The following is a 17,856-nucleotide window of genomic DNA, read 5'->3' as shown; positions in this document are numbered from 1 at the left end:
GACTTCTGCCGGCTCGTCGTCCCACGCTCTTCACGGCCCAGCGAACGCGCAGGCTGCGTTGCTGATGGCGCGTGAGCTCCTACGCTACCGCCCCATCAACGACCTCTACGAGGACTGGCTGGACCGCATCGCCGAGCTAGTCAGCGCGGTTGGGGGCTCGCCTGCACCGCCCCTCTCGCTGCCTCGTCCGCCGCCTGCTGCGGGCGACGTATCCCATGGAGCGGCTCCGCCACCTCCTCGTCAGGATGTCGCCCTCGGTCCAAGACACGCGGCCCCGCAGCGTGACCCTCCACGCCGGGTGCCCGCGCACGAAGAAGAAAGCTGCCGGGAGGTCCAACAGCCGCAAGAAGGTGCTCCAGCGCTCCCTCCACCGCCACGTCAAGACCGCGCGCCACCTGCTGCGGTGGGGCGCGAGCACCAAGATCAGGCCCCACCTCCACGACGGGCTCCGGTGACCACAGCGGGCTGCTGCGCCTTCACCCCTGAGCTACGCAGCATCGTCTGGCTAGGCAAGTTCAAGCCTAACCTGCCTCCATGCTATGATGGCACCCCCGACCCTGCAGAGTTCCTGTAGCTCTACGAGCGGAGCATCGAGGCGGCTAGCGGTGACGAAAAGGTCATGGCGAACTGGTTCCCCATGGCCCTCAAGGATGGCGCGCGCTCGTGGCTCCTAAACCTTCCCGCGGGATCGATCCCCCTGGGGTGAAATGCGCGAGCGTTTCATCGCCAACTTCCAGGGCACTCGCGACCGCCCGCCTACCACGGGTGACCTGCGGCGCATCAAGCAGCAGCCTGGGGAGACCCTGTAGAAGTACATCCAATGCTTCAACAGCGTTCGCCTCAAGATCCCCAAGGTTTCTAACGAAGCCATCATCTCGGCATTCTCTGATGGCGTCCGCGATGTCAAGATGAAGGAGGAGCTCGCCATCCACGAGGCCCTATGCACGGCTCTGGAGATGTTCAACATGGCTACCAAGTGCGCAAGAGCTGAGAAGGGGCGCCTCTCTCTCCTCGAGCCCCCAGCTGCCGACCCAGAAGATAAGAAGGCCAAGACCAAGGACGTGAAGGGCAAGTGCACTGCCGTGCTCGCGGCCCAACCAGAGATGAAGCGCGGCTGCGACCACCCGGAGTCATCCAAGGGTAGCCATCCATTCTGCGTCTTCCACAACGTACACAACCACAACACCAACGACTCCATCCGCGACGGGCACCTCGGTCGATGCCCCGAGCGCAATGACCGAGGCTACGGCCACGGAGGAGGCAGAAGTGGAGGACGTTGGGACGATCGCGGCCCCCGCCAGGTCGGCCTCCCTCCGCTACCACCACCACCGAGAAGAAACGACGCCCACCACCAGGACAAGGGGGTTGGGGGCTTCCAGGAGCCTCGCACCATCGCCTGCATCTTGGGTGTCGCTCAGGCCCCAGCCTCCCACCGCATCTTCAAGCAGTTCGCGCGTGAGGTGAACGCATCCCTCCCCAGGCTCGAGGCCACGCGTCCGCTCAGGTGGTCCAAGTACACCGTCACCTTCAGCTCGTCCGACCAGCTCAAGTGCACGGCAACTGCTGGTGCTCTCCCAATGCTCTGCTCGCCCGTCATCAGCAATGTCCTTGTCACCAAGACCCTCATAGACGGTGGTGCAGGGCTCAATGTCCTTTCCATCGGGACATTTGACCGCCTCCAAGTGTCGTATGATCAGCTGCAGCCCACCAAGCCCTTCCTAGGAGTGACCGATGGCTCCACCACAACTATGGGCAGATCCGCCTCCCTGTCACCTTCGGCCAGCGTGACAACTACCGCACCAAGCTCATCGACTTCGACGTCGCGCACATCCACCTCCCGTACAACGCCATCCTTAGGTATCCTGGCCTTGCCAAGTTCATGGCAATGACCCACCATGGCTACAACGTCCACAAGATGACAGGGAACCGCGACATTATCACGATCGCCTGCGAGGAGAAGGACGCGGTGTGCTCCCTTGAGCGTGCCTATCAGGGCCGCGACAATCGAAGACCCAGACAACAAAGGCACCACCAACCCTCCTGAGGTTGTCCCCAAGAAGAAGAGCAGCTACTCCACCAAGAGCCTCAGGAGAGTGGTGTCTCCAGCAGCACTACCCTAGGATCAGCGCCCACGAATGGGGTGCCTCCTTCTCGTGCGTAGGAAGGCGCGCCCGGCGCCCTCCTCAGGCTGGGCTCGGGGGCTCTCTTCTAGAGGGCCTTTGACTTAGCCAACGTCACGAGGGAGGCGCTCGGGCACCACGTGGAGGCATGCTTCCCCACACACGTCCCTCACGAGGGCACTAGGCACAAGCTGCCGGGTGCTCAGGAGTTCATCACCAAGGCGACCAAGGAGCTTCAAGACGCAAGAGCCATGCGTGGCGACCATCGCCTACCACCTGGTGCAGCTCCTTGTCCTGGCGAGGACAGCGAGCTGCGTGGCTGCGTCCACATTCCCGGGCTCAACAGAGCCGCAGCTCAGGAGTGCTTCTGGCCTTCGCACGCTGGTCGGTGTGAGGGCCCACCTCATAGCTATGTTCGTATGCCTTTTGGCTTGCCGAATGTAGCTGCCGCCTTCCAGCGTCGCCTGCGAAGCATCGTGGCTGCTCAGGAGGCCAGGCAGCACGCGGTCCTGGCGGAGGTAGCGACGGTTCTTCGCGAACCTCCCGAGCTTCCAGAGCCTTCCGAGATTCAAGACCAAGGCGTCTCGTGAGGGGCACCCTCTTCAGGGCGCATCTTCAGCTACTTCGACACCTCCCAGCAACGGCACCAGGTGACATTTTCTAGTTTATTCAGTGGGTGGCGCCCCTCGGGCTGCATCATCCCCAAAGTCGCATGGGCCTGTCCCTGCGGCGCGCATCCTTTTTCATCTTTAGTTTACCTTGTTGGGGGCGCCCCACGGGCTGCATCATCCCCAGGCCGCGTAGGGTCCGTCCCTGCGGCATGTATCGTTCTTGCATCTATCTAGACTAGCTTTATCCTCTCCCATAGGATGATTTATGTTATCACCTACCCGCGCGATGCCCTTCGCGGCTCCCCGCTTGCTGACCGGCCTCTCGCTCATCCCACAACAGGGGTTTCACATGCTGGCACGATGCTTGTGCTCGGGTCCGTCCCTGCAACGCTGATAAACCTGTGCGATCGAGCTCTGGCTCGTGGCCCGCTCCGTGCATGACACCTCACCAGATCCTCAATGCCTAAATCTTCTTGCGGAAAGAACAGTGGCAGGACAGCGGACGCAATTATGAGTTATGCTCTTCTCCCGAACTAACCAGCAGGGATCTCCGCGGCCCAACTACAGGCGGCCTCGCCGGCCGCCCTTTTTCTACGCGATTTGCTTGCGCGTTAAAGGGGGGACTCCTGAGCATCGCGCCTCAGGAGCTCTTATTGACTCTCCAGCCCTCACCCCCTGGCCTTGACCACAGCATACCAGCGGCAGCTGAGCCCCGCTCGAGGGTCGGGACCCGAGGATGCAGAGCATTCAGATGAGCGGGGAAAGGGGAGACCGGCACGGCCCTACCTGGTAGCATCACCGCTGAATCACAAGCTGGGCATTGTGCAAGGAATCACCACAGGGTTGCCAAAGATAAGTTACCCATGCGTAATAAAGTGAATCCCTCTGTCTGAAGCCCTCTGTTCTCGTAAACTCGCTTTGGCAGTGCTGTTTTCCTTTTCGGCTGCCAGGGAGCTGCTTGCACGCCAAAGGGGACCTCCCGAGCATCGCGCCTCGGGAGCTCTTACCGGACATCGGGCCACTCACCTCCTGGCCTTGACCATGGCATCATGACCTGGCATACCAGCGATGGCTGGAGCCTGCCTGGGGACTGGGACCTAACGACGTATAGCGCTAAAGCTACCGCATGAACGAAAAGGGGGAGTAATGCCTGAGCAGGGCACGCAGCCACAACCTCATGTTAAGAGTAATAAGCAATGGAACAAAAGCATTACAGGCTCTTTACATACCCCCTCAGGGTTCGTTTCGATTCCTCGCATGGAACAAAAGAAGAACAGCCTCAAGACGCCCCAACCACGGGCACTACCACCGACGCCATCATCAATAGTGGCCACGTGAGGCCGGCGCCAACCCCATCCAGATCACCGTCGGCGCCGGGCAGAGGTCGTCGTGGCACTCCGGGCACGGCGGGAGCTCGGGGGCACGTAGCTGTCGTCGCTCGACTCCAGAGACTCGCTGGGCTCGGGAGAGTCGCTAGACTCCGAGGAGTCGTCACTGCTGCTGGAGGAGCGATCGACAGGACACACGATAGGCACTACGCCCGTTGCCTCGCCCCGCTGACGGTCTCCTCCGGGGCAGCACTCCAGGCGGCGGCCTTCCTCATCGAAGACCTTGAAGAACATTGTGGAGGCGCCGTCGTACTCGAAATGGATGGCGAAGGCCCCCTCCGCATGGCAGGCACGGGCGACCTTGCCCCATCCCCGAGTCATGAAGATCTTGCCGGGGGAGACGACCTCAACCTCCACTCCCATGGCTAGACTGCAGCACCCGACATGCTGCAGCCACAGCTCGAGCGGCCCCCTCGACAGCATCTCTTCAGCGAAGAACTGCGGGAACCGGATCCACACGCGCGGAGGCATCGCCACCCACAGCATGAACTCACGCGAGGAGGCCTCGGCGTGGGTTCGCAGGATAGACGGCCGCGTGGCCCCAGCCTGGTCCTCGCGACCGCGGCTCGCACGGCGTGGGAAGATGCCACCTTCTCCCAAGCCTGGCACCCGAGCATATAGAGGAAGTGGGAAGCCAGGGCGGCCGCTCGTACCAAGGCCGCGTCACCTCTTGCCTCGCCCTGGTGTCGTGAGGGCGCCGGGACCTCTTCTTCGGCGGAAGCAGCTCAAGCTCCACAAGGGGGGTCCTTCCCTTTTCCGCCATGGAAAACCTCCTGATTGGCGCCATGGATGCTTCAACGAGTTAGCAAGATGGAGGGACTAAGAGGAAGAAGAAGGAGCGGACTGCGAGAAGGCAGAGATGAGCGAGGGGGGCTCCGCCCCTTCCCTCATTTATAGCCAGGAGGAGGCCAACCGCCGATAACCACAATCGCATGTAATGATGGTTTCTTCTGCATGCAGCGGGGACTCGTCAAGTCGAACAATTGCTGAGGTAGCGTGGGGAAGCAGAGGCGCCCACGTCCCATCAATCGCCACGCGTCGACCAAGGCCGCAAGCGGTTGGGGCCCTCGGTGCTCCGCACTTGCCTTTTGGCTTCGCCTGGAAGCCAAGCTCGAGCGTGCCTTGGGCCCGGGGGCTACTGTCGGCATCCTGGGAATGGGGGTACCCAGACTGGCCTGCCTGCGGCCCACGGCGTGGCTCCACCAGTGGCCTGGTACGGCCCAGTTTCAGCAGCACGACCCAAGACCCTCGCGAGGTGGACGACACCAAGACCTCCCCAGGGGGCGGCCTCACTAGGCTGGCTCCGGAGGAGCGGAGATATCAAGGCAAGGTGCACCTCGCGAGCTTCACATGACATGAGCCATGGCGACCAAGGCCAGGCAGGCGCCAGCGGGCGCAGCGTACCAGTTTCCCCTTTGGTGCCAAGGGGGCAAGCACAGGCGCGGAGTCCCGAGGAATCGGGCAAAGGTTTCCATATTGGTGCAACAAGACCAAGACCGCCAGAACGATAGGACGGAGGTCATCGCGGAGCCCACTACAGTGTCACCACCAGAGTCTTTGCAGGCGAAGACTACTTTTGTCAAGATAACTTGTACTAGTTGTCCCCCTTTGAATTTGGCTGTTGTGGGATCCCTTCCCGCCTACATTTGGGAAGAGGAACAAGGCCACTATAAATAGGACTTAGCCACCACCGTAGAACGGGCGGATCATTCAGACCATCCTCTCACCCACCAGCTCATCAAGATCAAGAACACCTCACCTCCTGAGGCTGTTCAACCACTGTACTAGTTCATCCTCAGCCCCTCGAGGCAATCCACCACAAAGCTGGAGTAGGGTACACCGCAAGGTGGCCCGAACCAGGATAAACTGTTGTGTATCTCGTCCTTTGGGTTTGTCGAGCTAGGTTGTGGAATCGTTGGGCCGGAAGGTCGGGGAGGAGTTCTTCACATGCACCCCAGTGTTCAAACCTCTCAAGGGTCTACGGAGCCCTGAATCCGACATAGGACGATACTATTAGGACACCGGAAGTGTTTCGGAGTGCACCCGGTAGTCACCGGATCACCAGAAGGGGTTCTGGGAAGCCCGTGGAGGATGATGGGCCTATTGGGCCAATAGAGGGGAGCACACCAGCCCACAAGGGGCTGGCGCACCCCCCTATGGCAGCCTTTCAATGGGAGAAAGGAAGGAGGGGGATTCGGCCTCCCCCTTCCTTCCCTCTCCCCCTTTCCTTTCCCCCCTTCGGCAAATATGGTAAGGGGGTCGCGGCCAGGGCAGGAGCCCAAGTGGGATTCGGCCCCACTTGGGGCGCCTCCTGGCTGCCTCCCCTCTCTCCCCCACCTATATATATGTGGTAGGGGGCCCCACACATAGCCCACGACAATCTCTTAGCCGTGTGCGTCGCCCCTCTCCACAGTTTCGTCCCTCGATCATATTTTCGTAGTGCTTAGGCGAAGCTCTGCGGAGATAGCATCACCACCACCGTCACCACGCCATCTTGCTACCGGACTCATCCACTACTTTGTCGTCTTGCTAGATCAAGAAGGCGAGGACGTCACCGAGCCGAATGTGTGCTGAATGCGGAGGTGCCGTATGCTCGGTACTCAATCGGTTGGATCGTGAAGAAGTTCGACTACATCAACCGCATTATCAAATGCTTCCGCTTATGGTCTACGAGGGTACATAGGCACACTCTCCCCTCTCGTTGCTATGCATCTCCATGGATAGATCTTGCGTGTGCGTAGATTTTTTCTTCTCCATGCAATGTTCCCCAACAGTGGCACCATGAGCCAGGTCTATGCATAGATGATATGCACAAGTAGAACACAAAGGAGTTGTGGGCGGTGAGGTTCATACTTCTTACCACCAACTTCTTATTTTGATCGGCAGCATTGTTGGATGAAGCGGCCCGTACCAACCTTACATGTCCACGCACATGAGACCGGTTCAACCAACTGACATGCAACTTGTTTTTCATAAAGGTTGCTGGCGGGTGTCTGTTTCTCCTACTTTAGTTGAATTGAATTTGACTACGGACGGTCCTTGAAGAAGGTTAAAACAACAAACTTGATAAATCACTGTTGTGGTTTTTGCGTAGTTAAGAACGGTTCTTGCTAGAAGCCCTTAGCAGCCACGTAAAACTTGCAACAACAAAGTAGAGGACGTCTAACTTGTTTTTGCAGGGCATGTTGTGATGTGCTATGGTCAAGACGTTTTGTGATATACTTTATTGTATGAGATGACCATGTTTTGTAATATCGACAAACGGGAGGAACCTTAGGGTTGTCTCTTAATTATTGTAAGAAATGCAAGCACCATGTAATTGTCTTACTTTATCGCTATGCATTAGCAATACTTTATTGCTATCGAGCTGGTGATGATAGAGATCATGATGATGCTTTGGAGATGCAGATCAAAAGCACAAGATGATGGCCATATCATGTCACATATTTTGATTGCATGTGATGTTTAACCTTTATGCATCTTATTTTGCTTAGGATGGTGGTAGCATTATAAGATGATCCCTTCACTAAATTTCAAGATAAAAGTGTTCTCCTCGAGTATGCACCGTTGCCAAAGTTCGTTGTTCCGAAGCATGTCGTGATGATCAGGTGTGATAGACTCTACGTCCACATACAACGGGTGTAAGACAGTTTTGCACATGCGGAATACTTGGGTTAAACTTGACGAGCCTAGCATGTACAGACATGGTCTCGGAACACTGGAGACCAAAAGGTCGAACGTGACTCATATAGTAGATATGATCAACATAGAGATGTTCACCATTGATGACTACCCCATCTCATGTGATGATCGGACATGGGTTAGTCGATTTGGATCATGTATCACTTAGATAACTTGAGGGATGTTTATTTAAGTGGGAGTTCATTAGTAATTTGATTAACTGAACTTAATTTATCATAACCTTAGTCTTACTAGTTTTTGCATATCTATGTTGTAGACCAATAGCTTGCAATATAGCTCCCCTATTTTGATATGTTGCTAGAGAAAACTAAGTTGAAAGATGATAGTAGCAATGATGCGGTCTGGGTCCACGATCTAAGGATTATCCTCATTGCTGCACAGAAGAATTATGCCCTTGATGCACCTCTAGGTGACAGACCTATTGCATTAGCAGATGCAGATGTTATGAATGTTTGGCAAGCTCAATATGATGACTACTTAATAGTTTAGTGCCCCATGCTTTACGGCTTAGAACCAGGACTTCAAAAACGCTTTGATCGCCATGGAGCATATGAGATGTTCCAAGAGCTGAAATTGGTATTTCAGACTTATACCCGTGTCGAGAGGTATGAGACCTCTGACAAGTACTTTGCCTACAAGATGGAGGAGTGAAAGTGCAACTAATCCCTGGGTGGTTTTGGTAATTCTTAACAACATATAGCTCATTGGACTAATATTCTTTCAAGATAATCATTTCAGAAAGTTCAGTGATTGGCATGGCATGGACTAGAGATGTGGACCCCTCAAAATGCTAAGGACACATATTGGCTCAAGCTCAAGACTCTACATTTTCATTTTAGTGATCCAAGATCACATTGAGTCCATAGGAAAAGCCAATCTATACCTATACTAATTACAGACTCCCTAAAAATTACCACGTTAATTAGAATTTACGAGCCGTTCATCTGAATGGGACCAAACTATTACGGTGGAGATTAACCGACGTAATCCTCAGTTTGTTATGTGCTTAATTCGGCCCCAAAAATAAGTCTGAAGGCCCACAATCTATCACAATAGTTGTACGAATAGAAGGCATACTCCCGTATCCCTAACCTCATGCCCACCATCCCACACACCGCCTGTCATGGATCCGCCGCCGTCCTGATCTCTGATCGTTGTCATCGCTCCTTGTTCCATCCGCGGCCGCTCCCCACCGCATCTACCCTCCATCGCATCCCACTGCCTCCATAGCCACGGTGAATCATCTCTCTCCTTGGTACTCTCTCTTGGATCAGCATGCGGCGGTGGGTGCTTCCGATTGCGTGGTGGCGACGCGGCTGGTCGGGGAACGAGGGTGAGGTAGATTGTGTCCGTTCATTCATCTTCCCCACCTCGTGTTCTTCCTCTCCTGCTGCAGTGTGGTCTATAGGTGACAACAATGGTGTTCTGTTGTGCCCCTCTACTCTTCGGACCGCCGAGGCGCATAACTACCCGGAGAAGGTCGCACTCCATGTAGCAAATTCGGCCATGTTCTGAGTGGCTGCCCGACATGGTAATTTTGTTCTCTGAAGTTCTCTCATGGAACTTGGGTGTAATGGATTCACAGTTGTGCTAGGTGCAGTGCCACTGGATGGCCATGTTAGTGGCAGAATCCCCTCTCCTGCCCACATGAACTTGGGGTTACCAAGGAACTGGGTCAATACTTCCATCCTTTGGCTTTGCAATGGTGATTAAGATAATTTTGTTTTTCAGAATCATGTTGATTTTAGTTTCTTAACAGGTGATTCAGTTAGGACTAATAGCCAAGAGTGGTTGACAAGATTGAATTTGGCAGAGTACAATACAATTTTGTTATAATTGGTGGTTTAGTTAGTTTTTTAAAATGGTTCATGGGCTCAACTGCTATTTAGAGTCCATAGGAAAAGCCAATACTATTAAAAGGGGATAAGGTGTTGCTTAATGGCTTGCTTCCTCAAAATGCTTGGTGTTATGCTCCAAAGGCCCTCAACCACTTTCTCATATCCACATATGTCCCAAACCAAAAGTCAAACTTGGCCCCACCGATTTGATCTATCCGGCGCCACCGAGTTCATTTGACATAGCCATAGCCAGAAACCCTAATCAGTTCGATCTCACCGATAGGGATCTCGGTCTCACCGAGATGGGATTGCAAACTCTCTATTTCCCTTCGTAACATTTCGGTCTAACCGAGATGAGCGATCGGTCCCATTGAGTTCACAATGCAAACTCTCTGTTTCCTTTACGTAACGATTCGGTCTCACCGAAATGAGCGATCGGTCCCATGAGTTTGCCTGACCAACTCTCTGTTTACCTATTACAGAAATCGGTCTCACCGAGTTCATGTGATTGGTCTCATCGAGATTACGTTATGCCCTAACCCTAACACAATCGGTACCACCGAGTTGACATGTCGGTCCCACCGAAAAGCCTAACGTTCACATTTTGAACTAAATCGGTCTGACCGAGTTTGGTAAATTGTGTGTAATGGTTAGATTTTGTGTGGAGGCTATATATACCCCTCCACCATTCCTCCATTCATTGAGAGAGCCATCATAACGTGCCTACACTTCCAGCATTCATTTTCCGAGAGAGAACCACCTACTCATGTGTTGAGACCAAGATATTCCAATCCAACCACTAGAATCTTGATCTCTATTCTCTAGCCTTCCCCAAGTTGCTTTCCACTCAAATCATCACCAAATCCAAATCTGTGAGAGAGAGTTGAGTGTTCGGGAGACTATCATTTGAATCACAACATCAAGGAGTTCATCATCAACACATCATCTATTACCTTCTGGAGAGTGGTGTCTCCTAGATTGCTTAGGTGTCACTTGGGAGCCTCCGTCAAGATTGTGGAGTGGAACCAAGGAGTTTGTAAGGGCAAGGAGATCGCCTACTTCATGAAGATCTACCCAAGTGAGGCAAGTCCTTCGTGGGCGATGGCCATGGTGGGATAGACAAGGTTGCTTCTTCCTGGACCCTTCGTGGGTGGAGCCCTCCGTGGACTCACGCAGCCGTTACCCTTCGTGGGTTGAAGTCTCCATCAACGTGGACGTACGATAGCACCACCTATCAGAACCACACCAAAAATCTCCGTGTCTACATTGTGTTTGCTCCCTCCAAACTCCTCCCCTTTACCTTCATATGCAATGATTTACATTCCGCTGCTATACTCTTAGAATTGCATGTGTAGTTTGATTGCTTGACTTGTGATAAATTGTTAAAATCTGCGAAGACTTAAAATTGGGAAAAGGCTAGATTTTGATTTGTTCAAGTAGTCTAATCACCCCCCTTCTATACATACTTTCGATCCTACAAGTGGTATCAGAGCTTCGGTCTCCATTTGCCTTGATTTCCATAGCTTTGGTGATTATTGCCTTGGTTTCACAACCTAGGAGAGTATGGCGTCTAGCGAGGGAAATTACCACCATAGAGGTCCTTACTTTGATGCTACTAATTTTGCTAGTTGGAAACATAACATGAAAATGCATATTCTTGGACATAACCGTGCCGTTTGGGCTATTGTGTGTATTGGCTTGCAAGGTGAATTCTTCGATGGGAGAGAACCGAATCGTGAAGCTACCGTGAAAGAATTGAAGATGCTGCAATACAATGCTCAAGCTTGCGATATCCTCTTCAACGGATTGTGCACCGAAGAATTCAACAAAATCAGTCGTCTTGAGAATGCAAAGGAAATTTGGGATACTTTGATTGATATGCACGAAGGTACCGACTCCGTCAAGGAATCCAAATTGGATGTGCTTCAAAGTTAGCTTGACAAGTTTAAAATGAATGATGGTGAAGGTTTCGCTGAAATGTATTATAGGCTTGCTCTCATCACAAATGAGATTTGTCGGCTTAGGAAGTGAAGAGATGACCGACAGATTCATCATCAAGAAGATCCTAAGAGCATTGGATGAAAAATATGATACCGTGTGCACTTTGATCCAAATGATGCCCAATTACAAAGATCTCAAACCAACCGAAGTCATTGGAAGAATTGTTGCTCATGAGATGTCATTCAAGGATAAAGAAGATCTTCACAACAAGTCTAGTGGTGCTTACAAAGCCTCATGGGATACTCCTACATCATCAAGTGAGAAACAAGCCTTCAATGAGGAATTGAGCCTAATGGTCAAGAACTTCAACAAGTTCTACAAGAGTAGAAGCAAGGAAAGAAGTTCCAAGTCAAGGTCCTACAATGACAAAAGATCTTCTAGTCGTGAGCGTAATTGCTACAATTGTGGAAGACTCGGACACTACTCCAATGAGTGTACGTCTCCCAACAAAAGAAGAGAAGACTCGTAGAAGAGAAGAATCACCTCCAAGAGAGAGAAGGAGTAGAGATGATTGTTATGAACGAAGAACATCTCACAGAAGCAAGGATTCGGAGAGGAAGGACAAGTCATCAAGGAGCTACACAAAATGAAGACATCAAGCTCATGTTGGTGAATGAGTATCCGGCTCCGACTCCGACCATCACTCCGAGAGAAGTTATCACTCCGACTCAGAAAATACTCAAGATGAAGGTGTTGCCGGTCTAGCACTTGTGTCAACCAACTCCTTTGACATATTTGACTCACCAAATGGGGGAATTGCAAAATGCTTCATGGCTAAAGGCCCAAAGGTATCACACCCCGAGTATATTGATTTCAATAGTGATGAAGATGATTTGCTATGTGATGATGATTTACTTGTTGACAACTCTAGTGATGAAAACTATGATGAACTTGCTATTAATCATGCTAATCAAGATAAAGTGAATGACAATGATAAGAAGGAAATTGAGCGTCTAACTAAAGAACTAAACACTCTTAAGTTAGCTCATGAAACTACCTTAGAAGATCATCGAGAGCTTTTAAAGACTCGTGAGAAGCTACGCTTTAAAAATCTCAATCTAGATGAAAAGCATGGGTTCTTAGAAGTTCTTCTTACATTGCCAAGCGCTTACTCTTGTCTATTTACATGTCACAAGTAAAATCTAGCAAAAAAATTCTTTTTCTAGTAGTAACAATAATCTTTCCCTAATAATAAAGCACGGATTGACTTTGTCGGGTTCACCATCACAATACGCTTCTTCTCGTGATTCCCTAATAATAAAGCACGGATTGACTTTGTCGGGTTCACCATCACAATACGCTTTTTCTCGTGATTTTACGCTTTCAGTTTTTTATTTAAAACATATATGCGAGGTGGTACTAAAACCGTTTCGTTCGCCGTCCCTACAAAACATTTCGCTCGTACGACGCTCGGTTGGGCTTAGTCTAACGAGATAGGCAAGTGGGCTTTTTTATTGGAAGATTTATTATATGGGTTGCTACGTGACTTGGCTCGTCCGAATCAGGTGTACGCGAGGACGAGGTAAACAACCAAACCAACCCTCTGCCTCCTCCCCTACTCTCGTTGTCGCCCGCAGAACCCCACCCAAGCCCTCGCTCGCTCGCCGGAATCTAGGGCGGCCGCGGCGGCCGGGAGCAGACGCGCGCGGGAGGAGTAGTTCGGGTCCGCGCCGCAACCCTTTGCCTCGGCCACCACCGCCGTCCGCGCCGCCGCCCTTTGTCGTCGCCACCACCGCCGTCCTCGCCGCATCCACCACCATCGTCCAAACTTCTCTCGGCCGTTGCCGGGGATCCGGCCGCGCAACAAATCGATCGCAAAGGATCTCAAGGCCTGCCGCCCTGCCCGGCGCACCCATCCAGAGGCACATGTTCTCCACAGATCCATTGGATCCCTTGCCGCCTCTCATCGTCCTTTTTCATCGTGGCTTGCCCTGGATGCTAGATTCTGCAATTCCTCACCTGCAGTATGGAAGTGCATCTTCACCTGGGGCGCTAGCTGCTGATGGCCACAGATAACAGCGACGTGTACAAGGTGAGAGTATTTTGTTCACTAGACAGCAATCTACTTTGATTCTTTACCATCAAGCATCTCTTCATAATCAATTCTGCTCAATTTTGACAATCACACGACAACCCCTAGCAAGCCTTTTGTGGAAACATCGAGTACTGTTTAAGATATGTTGTCCACGGGAAACTAATTAATGTATTTGGTCGATGTACAAGGCTACGTAGTGGTTGCAGTCTTGTATTTGCAAGTGAACAATTTAGTGTTCATTGCCAACAAAAAGAAGTGAATAATATCAAGCCATAATTTTGTGTTGCTTCCCAGGCCTGGGTAGATGATGTATTGTACTCCCTCCATTCCTAAATATAAGTCTTTTTAGAAATTTCGAATGGACTACCACGTACGGATGTATATAGACATTTTAGAGCATAGATTCATTCATTTTGCTCCGTATGTAGTCACTTGTTGAAATCTCTAGAAAGACCTATATTTAGGAACGGAGGGGGTACTTCTGCATGGAAATCTACAAATTGATTATCTGCATACTATTTGATTGTACTTCTCCAAGATCTCAGCATATACCATCTTGGTAACTTCTGAAACTTCCTGGTGGGACATAAGTTTAGGAGTATAATTTGTCATTGTACAAGTGCGTACTGAACCTTAATAACAATGGGATTCTGTTATTTCTTTTTCAATTTACTTGCACTCGTCAAAAATCTGGTGTGTAGAGCAACACTGTTCGGTCTGCGCGGTCATATTATTCTGAATTTCAAGGAACAAAAATGATGTATATTTGGAGACGTAGGGGTTGAGGAACCTAATGTTCTTGAAAATTTTAAATATTGAAATGGTTGTTTTGATGCAGCGGAAGGCTTTTTCCTAAAGGGATTGAGATTACCAGGATTCAGATTGGATCCCTGCTGTGTCAGTGTGGAGAACTGCTCGAACACGTAGGCATGACATGACCGATGCTGATTACGCCCGAACTGCCCTCCTTTGACATAAAAGATTCTCGAGCCCCTCGACTGAAATCCCGACTAAACGCAAGTTTCCCTTCTTGAAATTACTGCGTCTGAAGCTTCCAATCTCGCCAACTTCGCTGGAGAATCGTGCGCCCGTGCTCGAGCAGAGGTACCAATTTTCAGTACTGTTTTTAGGGGCTTCTACATGAATCCCATGCATGGCTTTGTGGCATGCAAGACTTTCTTGCTAGACAAGCAAGAAAACAGAGCCATCACGCTTGCCCTACCGTAGCAGCCTTCAAAGCACCACATAACGTGGGCTCTGTCAATGTCAGTTCATTAGCTGAGCTGATTTCACATGTTAACATCATGTAACCTTTTTTCTACATTGCACATTTATCAGTTGGATTACATCGTAGACTGCAGTTCAGATCATTATCATGTAGGTTGCTCCTTTGAAAGTTAGACTTCATAAAGAAGCAATTTGATCCGACCACAATACCTCTGAATAGATGCATCATGGATTTGTGGGTTCACCATCTTGGAAGGTGCAATTCTGGTGATGGTGTCATAATTGATAAATATGCACGTTGCTTCATATGTTGGATAGTTTTGGCGGCCTTCTGTGTGAGGTAGACTTGACTGATGAGGGCTTGAAAAGGGGCCTTGGTTTTCTGTCAACTGAAAACTCTGTTTATGCACAACCTATATCCTCTATGAGAAGGAACGGGATGGAGCAAGTTCTACATGCCTCAAATTGCTTAAATATATGCTAAGCTCACTTGATTTACCCAGCGGAGTAAACAAAAACTGGGTCCAGAACTACTGCATGCGTAATGCAACACTTCTTTTATGTACTACCTCAATGCGGGAGTGTTAATTGTTGATCCCACTAAGTCTGCATTTGTTAAAACATGGTGTTTTGGTAGGAGATGACTGTCAACCCAGTGCAATGGTTAGAGCAAAGTAAGGTATTGCCTCACCCTCTTTATACTGTCTGATTTCACTTACTCATTGGTGCATTTACTAAAAGATAAACTTCTGATACTAAAATGCTATTTTTTTCTTGAGAAAAATTGTAATGGCCATATCTTTCCTTTATGTTCCATTGTTATTTATCTGTTTTTGATAATCTTAATTCTTACTTTCCATTGTTTATCTCTAGGTATGCAAAGAAGTTGGATTTGCGACAAGTTTATTTGGGAGATTGGTTATGCTCCAATTTAATATACATTTGCTGAACATACAGTATCACACGAATCCTTCTTCAGGTTATTTCCAAATGTCCAGTTTTATGAGAGGAAGATTAGCATGGCGGCCAAGTTGAAGGTGCACTTCCACGCCGGCGGCCCGATCTCGACGGCAATCCGACGCAGGCGGCGTCCACCAACAGCTCCTCCTCCAAGGACGAGGTGGGCCACGCGCAAGAGACCTACGTGCAGATTTGCTGTATCATGTCATTTATTTTCTTATTTCCTGTTTGGTCTTAATTCCAGTTTTTTGTTTGTAATAGTTGTTCATGGGATGAAATTTCCAAATCACGTTGGTTTGTTTGCATACCCAAATTGTAATGATTATATTTTATTACTTTCCATCGTGGATAGAGATGTATTTGTCCTCATTTTGCTCTTGAACTATGGAATTTCTTGACAAGTAAGTATATGGTGTTGCTTTCCCTTCTTTTACTCTTATATATATGGAGATTCGCGTGAAGAATTGGTGCTGTAGGTGCCATGGGCAGGGGTATAATTCCGCGAAATGCAATGTGGAGTTGTCTGTTGATCCCTCCTGGACTAGACCCATATAGTTAGTTTTCATTTGGCTTCGATCATATGGCATATGTCCTTGCATGCTATGTAACGGTTAGTCACAAGTGGGGTATTATTTTGTTTATAGGAGCATCATTTAATGTAGAATCATGCTATTTGAGTGGCGTCAATAAATTGTTTTATAGCTTTGTAAGAACATATTAATTATCTTTTATGTTGCAATGTAGCCCATTGGATATTTTCAAGGGTGTATAATGTTTTCTTTCTCCCGTTGCAATGCACGGGCCCTTTTGCTAGTCATGCTAAATCCAATATTGTTGCTTCTAGTAATTTTCTTGATTCCACTAATGATTCTCTTAGCCAAGTTACACTTGAGCAACAAAATAGCTTATTGAAGGGAATTATAGAGAAAGGTGTTTATAAGAGCCTTGCCGAAAGTAAGCAATTTGAGGAAATTATACGCAAGCAAGGAAGGCACCGGAAGAATCAAGGTGTTGGTTTTGAACGAAAGTTCAATGCCAATGGAGTTGAGTGGGAAGAAGATCAATACCCCAAGACGAAGTTTGTTCCTCAATAAGAGAAGTATGATCCTACTTCCTTCAAAGGAACACAAGCTCAAGATGATCTTCCACTACAAGACCACAAGCAAAAAAGGCAGGGACAAGCTTCAAGAGGAGATTGATGCATTTGAAGAAGCTCCTAAGGCCTTGGTCAAGTGGCTTCCCAAGACAACATCAAGTTCTACTTCATCAAGTACGACCACAACTCCAAGGATTCCCATCAAGTTGATGTGGATCCCGAAGAAGAAGAACTAGAGAGTTCTTGAGTGACTCCGCCAACATACTTCACTCATATCACTTTGGCAAGAACAAGTGCAGACAACTTCCACATCTTGCACTAGTTCAAGGAGTCACAAACCCTCTTGTTGGTAAGACAAGGGACAAGGTAACCTAATGCTTTCATGGACATCATCTTGTCTGTACTTCACTCTATGTCCATGGATATCCTTGTTTGTTCCTTGTGTAACTAACCCATGTAGGTATTGAAAGTGCAACTCACTCCAATGGATTGCTCCAAATGATCTACATCAACATTGAGCATTCACATCTTCAACATCTACATGAAGTCATCATCGACATAACCCAAGGTTAGTTCATCCCTCTAAGGGGAGCTTTACTCTAAGAATTGTGCTAAAGCAACTCTAATGGTGTGAACACAACAATGCTTTATGTAAAAGTGGTAACCCCACTTGCGCTTAAACGATGAGTATGACCTATGGTCAAATGTTCTCATTTGACTCCTAAGTCAATATACTCATATATAGATGACCTAGTCATCGCCAATTGCTTGATAGATGCTAGAGTGTTTGTGCATGCTTTGCCACATATTTCATTTGCCATCTTATTGTGTGAGAATGTTGATTGCATATTTGTCTCGTTCGAGGACATCCCTTTGTT

The 17,856-nt window shown here is 49.6% G+C and overlaps 1 long non-coding RNA gene across 1 annotated transcript; it reads left to right on the top strand.

The window, feature by feature from the left end:
* The first annotated feature begins 13,130 nt into the window (after positions 1-13,130).
* Positions 13,131-16,251, top strand: LOC120976534 (uncharacterized). The gene is made up of 2 exons (XR_005772221.3): positions 13,131-13,692; positions 14,534-16,251. It is a non-coding gene; the product is annotated as an uncharacterized lncRNA (long non-coding RNA).
* Positions 16,252-17,856: the final 1,605 nt, after the last annotated feature.

The sequence above is a fragment of the Aegilops tauschii genome, chromosome 3, assembly GCF_002575655.3.
Source record: "Aegilops tauschii subsp. strangulata cultivar AL8/78 chromosome 3, Aet v6.0, whole genome shotgun sequence".
NCBI lineage: Eukaryota > Viridiplantae > Streptophyta > Magnoliopsida > Poales > Poaceae > Aegilops > Aegilops tauschii.
This window is presented reverse-complemented; position numbering and strand designations above follow the sequence as displayed.